The sequence below is a fragment of the Myotis brandtii genome, unplaced genomic scaffold (genome assembly GCF_000412655.1).
Source record: "Myotis brandtii unplaced genomic scaffold, ASM41265v1 scaffold18, whole genome shotgun sequence".
NCBI lineage: Eukaryota > Metazoa > Chordata > Mammalia > Chiroptera > Vespertilionidae > Myotis > Myotis brandtii.
The window spans coordinates 4,012,656-4,021,841 of NW_005356674.1; the positions used below are offsets into that span (position 1 = coordinate 4,012,656).

Here is a 9,186-nt window from a genome sequence, read left to right on the forward strand (position 1 = left end):
TGGGGGTCCCCACTGGGGTGCCTGGCCAGTCTGGATGAGGGGCTGAGGGCTGTTTTCAGCCTGCCCACACCCCCTTCAGGGTGGGGGTCCCCACTGGGGTGCCTGGCCAGTCTGGATGAGGGGCTGAGGGCTGTTTTCAGCCTGCCCACACCCCCTTCAGGGTGGGGGTCCCCACTGGGGTGCCTGGCCAGTCTGGATGAGGGGCTGAGGGCTGTTTTCAGCCTGCCCACACCCCCTTCAGGGTGGGGGTCCCCACTGGGGTGCCTGGCCAGTCTGGATGAGGGGCTGAGGGCTGTTTTCAGGTGGGCCAAGCCTGCAACTGAAGCTCCCAGTCTCTCCTTTTTTTCTTTTTATTCTGGGATTTATTTACCTTCTGTAATTGAAACTTTGTTGCGGCTCCAGCTCTGAGGCTGGCTGGCTAAAAGCAGGTATCTGGGGTTTGTTTAGCTTCTATAATTGCAACATTGTTGCTTAGAGTGCAGCTCAGAGCTGGGCCGCCGCGCAGGCGGGGAACCTTGGCTTCCTCCATCACTGGAGCAAGCAAACCTCCTGTTCCCTTCAGCTGCCTGGCTGCCAGCCGCCATCTTTGTTGGCAGTTAATTTGCATATCCTGCTGATTAGCCAATGGGAACCGTAGCGGAGGTATGGTTAATTACCATGTTTGTCTATTATTAGATAGGATAATTGAATTAAATATTAATAAACCAATGAAGTAAGAATATAAAGCAAAAGAGTTGTTGCTTCCATGACACTAAGTTGAATGCTTTGACAACAAACGCTAGCGGCTTTAAAAAAATTGCTCACTTTTTGGACAGGGTAAGACAGAGCTAAAAGATCAGAAACAAAATATCACTCAAAACCTAGCAGGTTTTGCACTCAAACTGCTTTAGAGTCTTAAAGTTTTCGCTCCGTTAAAAGAGGCCAGACATGGCCATCATAGAGGATGCATTTCAGATGGCGAGAACGGAGGGGCCTCCAAGCACTCGGACAACTTCAGCAAGTGGTTCAGGGTCAGGCACAGGCTCAAACCTTCCCCCCCAACCAGAGTCTACCCAGGGGGTCTTCTTAGGAGTCCAGAAACAAAGACTTTATTTCCCAATGAATTCATCCTAAAAGACTGTAGTCCCAAGAGCTGCTCATAGCCATCCTGATGAGGTCACGCTCTCATCACACCAAGAGACTTGAGAATGGCATCAACCCAGAGGGAGTAGCCGCCAAGGGGGAGAGAGACCAGATCCACGCACTGTTTGACCTGCCTGGTCCACTAGGAAGGTCAGTAAATTCCCTGGTGGCTTAAGCCACCTGACACATAGTAGGTGTTCAATAAATGTCTGAACTCAACTGTGCAATTCAGGCCCATACTCTGTATTTTACTTCTCAAGCCCCCCAAGCTACCTTCTCCCTTCAAAGACGGACTTTCTCTGTGATGTGTCTAGAGGTTAAGACTAGCCCTCTGGTGGCATCAGCATTGCACTTCCTCTTACACATCTTACTCTAGATCCATCCCCCTCCTTGGTGAAACGTATGAACCTCCATATTCCTTGTAACCCTCATGGTGCATTACAGCCGCAGCACTCAGGAGGCAGTGTATTTTCTCCAAAGTACTCTGCCCGTGATGAGGGTAAATTACCACCCAGTGGGCAGTGGCACCTCCGCATGCCGCCTTGGGGTCCAAACAACTGAGTTTCACACACGGGTGATTAATTGATGAAAAATGGTATGCGTCTCCTCTCAGTTATGCTTTTTAAGTTAAAATATAACTCCTCGTTAAAACAGCCAAGCTGGAGATCCTAAGCAGCATTAATCATGTCCACATTTTAAAATCTGATACATAATTTAAGATCAAGCGGCAAAGAAAGATAAGCACTTAAGTACAATTTGGTATCTTTTCATTAAACCTTAACTCATCAATCTATGACTCCTCTAACCCTAGTCTTCTACCCTGGCTGCAGTGGAAACCCTCCTTCCCATCGCCCTGAACTCCATGATTAGAAATGAAGTCTTTATCTACCATCCTCCGAGTTCCCATTCTCCTCCAATTCGCCCAGCTCTTTTTCCACTATAAGCTGGATGGACTGTAGGTGCCCGAGACCATGGGAAGGGGACACCAACACGCATGCTCAAAAGCCCTGGGAGACCAGCCTGATCTCTACTCAACCTCATCTTGTCACTCCCAATGAGAAGTGACATGGTACTACATTCCCCAATTGAGCAGTCCCTAAGATGATCTGGTCTCGGATCACCTACTTCTTCTGTATTGCTTCTTACATGACTCCATTCATCCCTTCATGTGAGTGACTCACTCCCATCTTTTGTTTCTGTGAAGTTTAAGCCAAATTATTGAACTCTGTCCTAAGCTTGAGATTAACTACCGGGGAAAAGGATTTGAGCTGAGGGAGATGGAGAGTGGGAGTCTCCATCTCCATCACCACGTCCAATTTGAATGTCCAATCAGGAACTAATTATCTTTTCCCTGGACTTCCCATCACCAGGCTTAAAGCTGGAGTCCTGTCTATCTTCTTACCTCTGACAACGAGTCAGCTTCTGAAGCCTGTTGTTCCCTCCTTCCCAAGGCCACTGGCACCTCTCTTTCCCTTTCACCTGCTCCCCAAGCCCAGGCTTGGGCTGCTCACTGGAGCTGCTACAGAGCTTCCCACCTGGCCCCCACCCAGCTCCTGCTCACTCCATAGGGTCTGCCCAGCACTTCCTGATTAATTTCACAGAGCCCCACTGAGATCACAGGATTCTCTACACTGACCACTCTCCAGTGCTGATTCTGTTATCTGAGCAGTGGGGTGTTGGGTAAAATAAAGGCAGAAAATGAAAGGGAGAGTAAGATCCTCATCTGCCAAAATCTACTTATATAAAAGCCTAATATGCAAAGTGTCCCCTCGGGAGTTCTACGGACCAGTTCTATCGCTTGCCATGACGTGCGCTGACCACCAGGGAATGGCACGGAACAAAGGAAGGCCCCAGGCCTGCACCTGGGGAAGGGAGGCCCTGGCCAGCAGCTGGCAGCCAGCAGCTGCTAGGGACCCTATCCATGCACGAATTTCATGCACTAGGCCTCTAGATAAACATGTAACTTGGAAAGACATCAACACATGGTGTTTTCAGAGGGAGACAAAAGATCTCTGTCCAGCTAGAATCAACTATAACTGGATTAAAGGTTAATGAAGGAATGTGCCCCACTGGGGGACTGGTCACACCCAGAGAATTAAAAGAAATTTCTCAGAAGCAATTAAGCTTGGTGCTCCCAGCATTGCCCCCCACCCAAATGGCAAACATACATTTCCCATTCTCAGTGGAAGAGATCAGCCCCAGGTAACCAGTGACACATCAGGACTCATGTTCCACAGCCCCAGGCTGGCCTGCATAGCTCAGATTCCTGCCTGCCAAAGGCCTTCTGATACTAGTTTTCTGACCCTTTGGAGGTGCCGAAGGGAGAGGGTATACCAGCCAGAGGGCCTGGGTCTGCTCCCCTTGGCAGTTCTATTCTCAGGGTAAGAAACACATGGGGCTGCATCCACATATGAGGGTCTGGGAACCTGGAGTGTGTGGTTCTGCCCTGGAGAGATGGATCTGTCCTCCACGTGCTGATGAAACAAATTTCCAAGTCTACAGCACTAGCATAGAGCTCCCCATGGTGATGAACTGCCTGGGTAAATGTTGCCCTGTGATGACCTTGCTGAATACCCTGCCAGCTGCCCAGGGATCCTCATTAGCACTGGAAACCTGAAATCAAATGAGCTTGGGCTTTGGAGTGAACAGACCAGGCCACACCTCTATCCTCAGCTCTACCCCCACCTCCACCCAGCAGCAGCCAACTCCTCAAGACATCTGCCCAGATGACCCTAGGACCTTAGGCACCTCACAGAGCTTGACCATCAGGCTGGGCAGCAGGCAGCATGTCCTGGGCATGAAAGGTGGGCATGTGAGCAGCTCTCCTGAGTCCTGGGCCCTCTGCAGTGCAGCCTGAGGAGTAAAGATCCCCACCTGGTCCAGCCTTCAACAGTCGACTCTCCTTGGGTGATGCTTTCTTTAGCACGTGATTGTGTTCAAAATTTAAAACTTTGAAAAAGTTCAATTTCTAACTCGTTCCCACCATACCATCCAAACATGATATCTAGACAGAGGGAAAGATAAAGGAGGGAGACGGATGTTCTCCAGCTGCTGGTTCTCTCTGTCCCAGCCTCTTGTTCACTGTCTGGGGCTGGTCTTGACTTAGACACACATGTGAAGACAGGGGCAGGCGGCCACTGTTCACCTTCCACTCGGGCATGGGGCTGCCCTTGGTTCTGCCTTTGCTCAGAGTGACCCATTCCTTTCCTATTAACTACCTCAGAGTCCTTATTTTTAACAGGTCCCAGTGAAGTCTCCTCCCAGACTTCTCCAGGTAACTTCGTTTCTTACCTTATCCTTTCTTTGTGCATGTGATGTTGAACCATGTGAAAATGCCAATATTCGACCATGTTGACCTATAAAATGGCAATTTCATATGGTTCAATCCAAAGTAAGTGTGTATAAATATAGAGTTTAATTACCCACTTCTTTATTCAAAAGGTAACATATTAAACACCCTGTTTTGCATCTTGCTTGCTTGACTTAATATATCTTGGCAATCTTTCCAGCTCAGGTTATTGAGAATTCCCTGTCCTTTTAAAAATAAAAAATAAAGCTGCAGAGTATTCTTCCACTGTGTGGATGTTCCATCAGATATGCCTCCAATCCCAAAATGATGAGCATTTGAGTTGTTTCCAATCTTTTACTATTATAAGCAATAGAGCAAAGAATTATCCTGAACATCATTTTGCACAAGTGTATCTGTGAGATAAATTCCCAGAAATGGAGCGTCAGGGTCAATGGGTATACGGATTTGTAAGTTTGGTAGCTATTGCCAAAATGTGCTGACTTACGAATGTGCTGACTTACACTCCCACTAGGGATGTCTAAGAGTTCCTGGATCAGTGATTCTTAACATTGTCCTTTAGGCCAGTTTCCAAACTGCAGGTTGTGACTCATTGCTGGGCCATGAAAACAGCTTTGTGGGTTGTAATCAGTATTTTTAATGAAATAGAATAGGATAGCTTATAACAGAATCAAGAAAAATAAAATAGGAAACATCACATTGATTTGCATGTAGGAAGGGTAAGTACTGTTTAGAGAACTTTTGTTTCAGAGATAGAGATAGATATAGATATAGATATAGATATAGATATAGATATAGATATAGATTAGATATTAAGATATAGGTTTACCCAGAAAACACCCACACACAGATGTGTGACAAGGTCAAGATAATGTATTTTTTACTCCAGGTCATGATCAAAATGTTTTGAAAGTCAGTCTTAGATCTCCAATCTTTTCAAGAATCTGAGGAAAAGTAGAAACTTCCTGAGGATGCACGGATACACAGAGCAGCTATTCCCTGACTCTGGGAGGCCCATGCAAGGACCCAGGTCTGCAGCCTGCCCGGGCAATGGCTGTGGGCGCTGGAGGGCAGGCCTGCGGTTGTCTTTCCTCCCCCTTGGCCAGCCCGGCTGGCAGGAAGTGGCATTCCAGAAATATCTGCTGTGCCGAAGAAATGCACAAACCAGTTTATCCCCCCCACCCCGGCCACTCCCCCCGAAGTATTACCTCCATGCGCCTTCTACTGCTCCCTCTTTCTCTGCCATGGTGAGACTGGCCCCCACCTGATGCTTTGGTTCTTATGAAAACCAAGCAAAGAGCAGGAAAAGGTTTCAGAGAGATAGAGTAATTAATTTCTCTCCGTGGAGTCACTGATTTCTTTTTTACTCTGAGCCTGTGGCTCCATGGAGAAATAGAACTGATAAAGAGAGATGGGGGGTGGGAAGGGAGGAGGAGGGAGAGAGGGCAAACTAGAATGAGAGACACCATCAACCTGGACCTAAGACAAGGTTAGAAAAGGCCAAGGAAAGGAGGAGGGGGCAGGGACACGCTGGGACAGGAGCCTGTGTGCACAGGTATCCAAGCAGAGAAGAGGTGAGCCCGGAGCTCAGAAAGGAAACAGCCAGCCCCAGCCCAGTTTCTGGAGTAAAGAATCCTTCAAGCGTCTCTCTCCTGACACTGCGGTTCTGATCCCACAGAACAGGGGATTAAAAGAAAGGAGGTGAAGGGAATCTCACACAAAAGCTACTAACTGCTGGGGGCCCAGAAGAGGGGCAGGTCCTTGGCAAATACACAGAAAAGGGCCCCCGAGCTGGGGCTCTGGGTCGCAGCCAGCACCTTCGCTGTTCTTGAGAAAAACAGAGGACACGTACTTTCCTAAAAGCATTTTCCCAGTGAGACAGCTTTTGCCCTGACACCAGGAAGATCTGACTTCCCACAACATTGTCCTCAAGTCCCACTTCCTCCCCACCTGCCTCCTGAATGAAACGAGTGTGGCTGTGAAATAAAATGCAACCACACAGTCCACTTTTCTCATCTGCTGTCGTTCCCTGGGTCAGGGTGGGAACACAGATGGGGTGCAGGGCACTGACACGCAGAATGTCACCCTGGTGCCCTCCCTGTTCTGGTCTCCGCTGTAAATGTGACGCTGTAAGAAGATACAGACTTAGAAAGAAGGAACAATGCTTTGCAGGGGAGGCCACACCTAGTTCTTCTATTTCCAGCCTCTGGGGTGAAAGAGTAAATTCAAAACGTAGTTTCTTTGCCGAGGGCGGCTGCAGGAGCCTGGGATAATAGTACTATCCCCCAGAACCAAGTCTAGTAAAAGACTGTTAAGTCTTTAAAACCCAACACCAATATTGATTCTCCTTTTACCTAATTTCTTCCTTCTTTTGTTCCTGGTAGAGTTTGCTGTCACTTGAGAGCATTGGGTTTAAAAGACAAGCACACATGAGGTTATTGATTTTCTCCTAAGAACCGCCTGCTCTTGAAGTGAGCTCATGTAGGAAGGTGGGAGTCTGGGTGGTGGCCTGGGGGCCCCGCCTCTGCAGGTGTCAGTGTATGAAAGAGTTGCGGGGAGGGGGGGGGGCCTCTTTCACACATTGACACTTTGTCCCTGTCGAACTGGAGCTTTTCCATAGAAGAGTGAAATATAAAATCCTTAACGTTTAAGCATTGATGAGTAATTATAAATATTTGTGGATGATAAAAAGGTAAGTAAAGGTCAATTATTACCCTTAAAAAGCATGCAGTCTACAGGAAAGATGTAACTTGATGCTATTTATTCACTTATATACCTTGACTTGTACCAAGGAACTGAGATGGCTGGGTCCATAAGTAATTGCAATAAAATCTGAAACAGGCCGATCAAGGCCAACAGTCAGAGGAGCAGCAAGAAGACACATCTAACTGGGCCTTGGGGAGGGGCCGGCCAGGGACAGCTTTAGAGAAACATCTGAAACATCTTATTACTTCCAGTAATTTAGCAGTTACCTGGGGAGAGGCTGAACCCAGGGCCTTTGGACACACAGACATGGTAGAAGACAAGGGAAGGCAGGTAGGAGGGTCCAGGTGACACGAGGCCACGAATATCAGGACAGTAGGTAAGAGAGAGCCTAGGACCCACCCCAGCTGCCATCCAGAGACCCCTGGAGTGAAGCCACATCACAGTGGTTCTTAGAGCCACACCACCAAGAACAGCCCTCCCATCCCAAGGGGAAGGAAAACAGCGCCCACAAATTCACCCGCGGCTTTGAGTCAAGGTGACCATCAGGTGTGGTGTGTGTGAAGCCCCGGGTGTGAGCGGCAGCCCTCCCTACACTGACCCCACAAGGACAGCCTCCCCCTGATTTATCTGCAGCTAGTACCTGCTGTGAGCCCCTTTGTCTCCAGGAGGAGGAGCAAGAGGGTCACCAACTGTGCCACGGGGCTGAAGGACTCAGCAAGAGGGATGTCATGTTCCCAGGACCCAAGCCAGCCCTCAGCTTCTTGGTCTCCAAACCCCAGCAGCCACAGCAGCAGGTCCAGCTGGCCCCCCAGCCTCCGAGTGACTGAGGCCGGTGCTTCCAGGCTATTGGGTCTTATTAGCTAATGCTGGTTGGGAGCACTTTAATTAGTGCTCTATTTTAATTGACGATATGTTTTAATTGGCGTTTCAATTTAATTAAACTTTTATTCTAATTAGGTTTCTTTTTTTTTTTAGCTCACAAAGTTTGAACAAAAGAAAGAATAATAGCTTATCCAGAAAAATAAATCCATAACCAAATAGGCCAGTATCCCCCGGAGGAAGAACTGTGGTTAAGGTGTAAGTCCATTTCCGGGCTCTCAAGAGACACTAAGGACATCATGGAGAACACACTCTGACCTCTTTGGGCCTAACTCATACTCCTCCCTCCCTGCTGCCCTCCACTGCCAAACCTGCACCAACTACCCTTTCCCCAGAGAGCTAGGTGTGTGTCCCAGGCATCAGTCCAGTGCCAGACACCTAGGTGGTTTTGCCCATGAGCCCCACCACCCACTTTCATCAGCTATAAAATTTTTCAAAAATAATCCACTCTTCAGAGTTTACCAAAAGAAAGAAAAAGCAGTAATAATAAAAGCTAAATACATAATATACTAACTCCCAGTTTCACAAAACAGGGGAATGGTTAAATATTATACGGACACTTGGTGGACTATGGCAAAGCCATTGAAAAATGAGAATTATGGAGATTATGTAAAGCAAGGGAAATGTTAACAGTAAATGTGTATGCACCTGGACAGAGACTGGAAGATGAATCACCCCAAAAAGTGAACTTAGTAATTTTGTAACATAAATCATTATTTTAGCTAGGGAAAAGTCTGCAAATAATGCTTGTTAATGCAATGAATGATTTTTCTTAGCTAGGGAAATTCAAAATCCTAATGGTGTAGCTGGCAGCTCCATGGGGACAGAAGTCAGAGTCTTGAGACTCAGAGAAAAGATTCTGGAACCTGTGATTGGCCACTGCAGCACCAGCAGAAGGCTCAATGGGGTTGGGGGCATCAGGCTTCAAGGACTCCCTCCAGATCTCAAGTGTAGGATCACTGAGGCCCAATCAGGGCCCAGTTAACTTCCAGCAGGATGACTGGGAGGGAGGGTGCTGCCCAAGGCCTATTTCCCTTATGTCTCCGGGTTCCCAGCGCCCTGAGGCTGTTTGAGAATTTGCTGACCGATAACCAGTGAGACCTAAGGAGAAGCAGGGAGGAGAGAAGGTATTACTCCACACGCCCCTGGGCCAGAGCCTAAAACAGTTCACT

The 9,186-nt window shown here is 47.9% G+C and overlaps 1 protein-coding gene across 1 annotated transcript in view; it reads right to left on the reverse strand.

Moving 5' to 3' along the window:
• Positions 1-5,655, reverse strand: part of EPHB1 (EPH receptor B1) — a 362,205-nt gene extending 356,550 nt beyond the window's left edge. The window contains exon 1 of the mRNA XM_005863544.2: positions 5,638-5,655. The gene's annotated coding sequence lies outside the window, so the exon portion shown is untranslated. The remainder of the gene's footprint in view (positions 1-5,637) is intronic.
• Between the last annotated feature and the right edge of the window lie 3,531 nt (positions 5,656-9,186).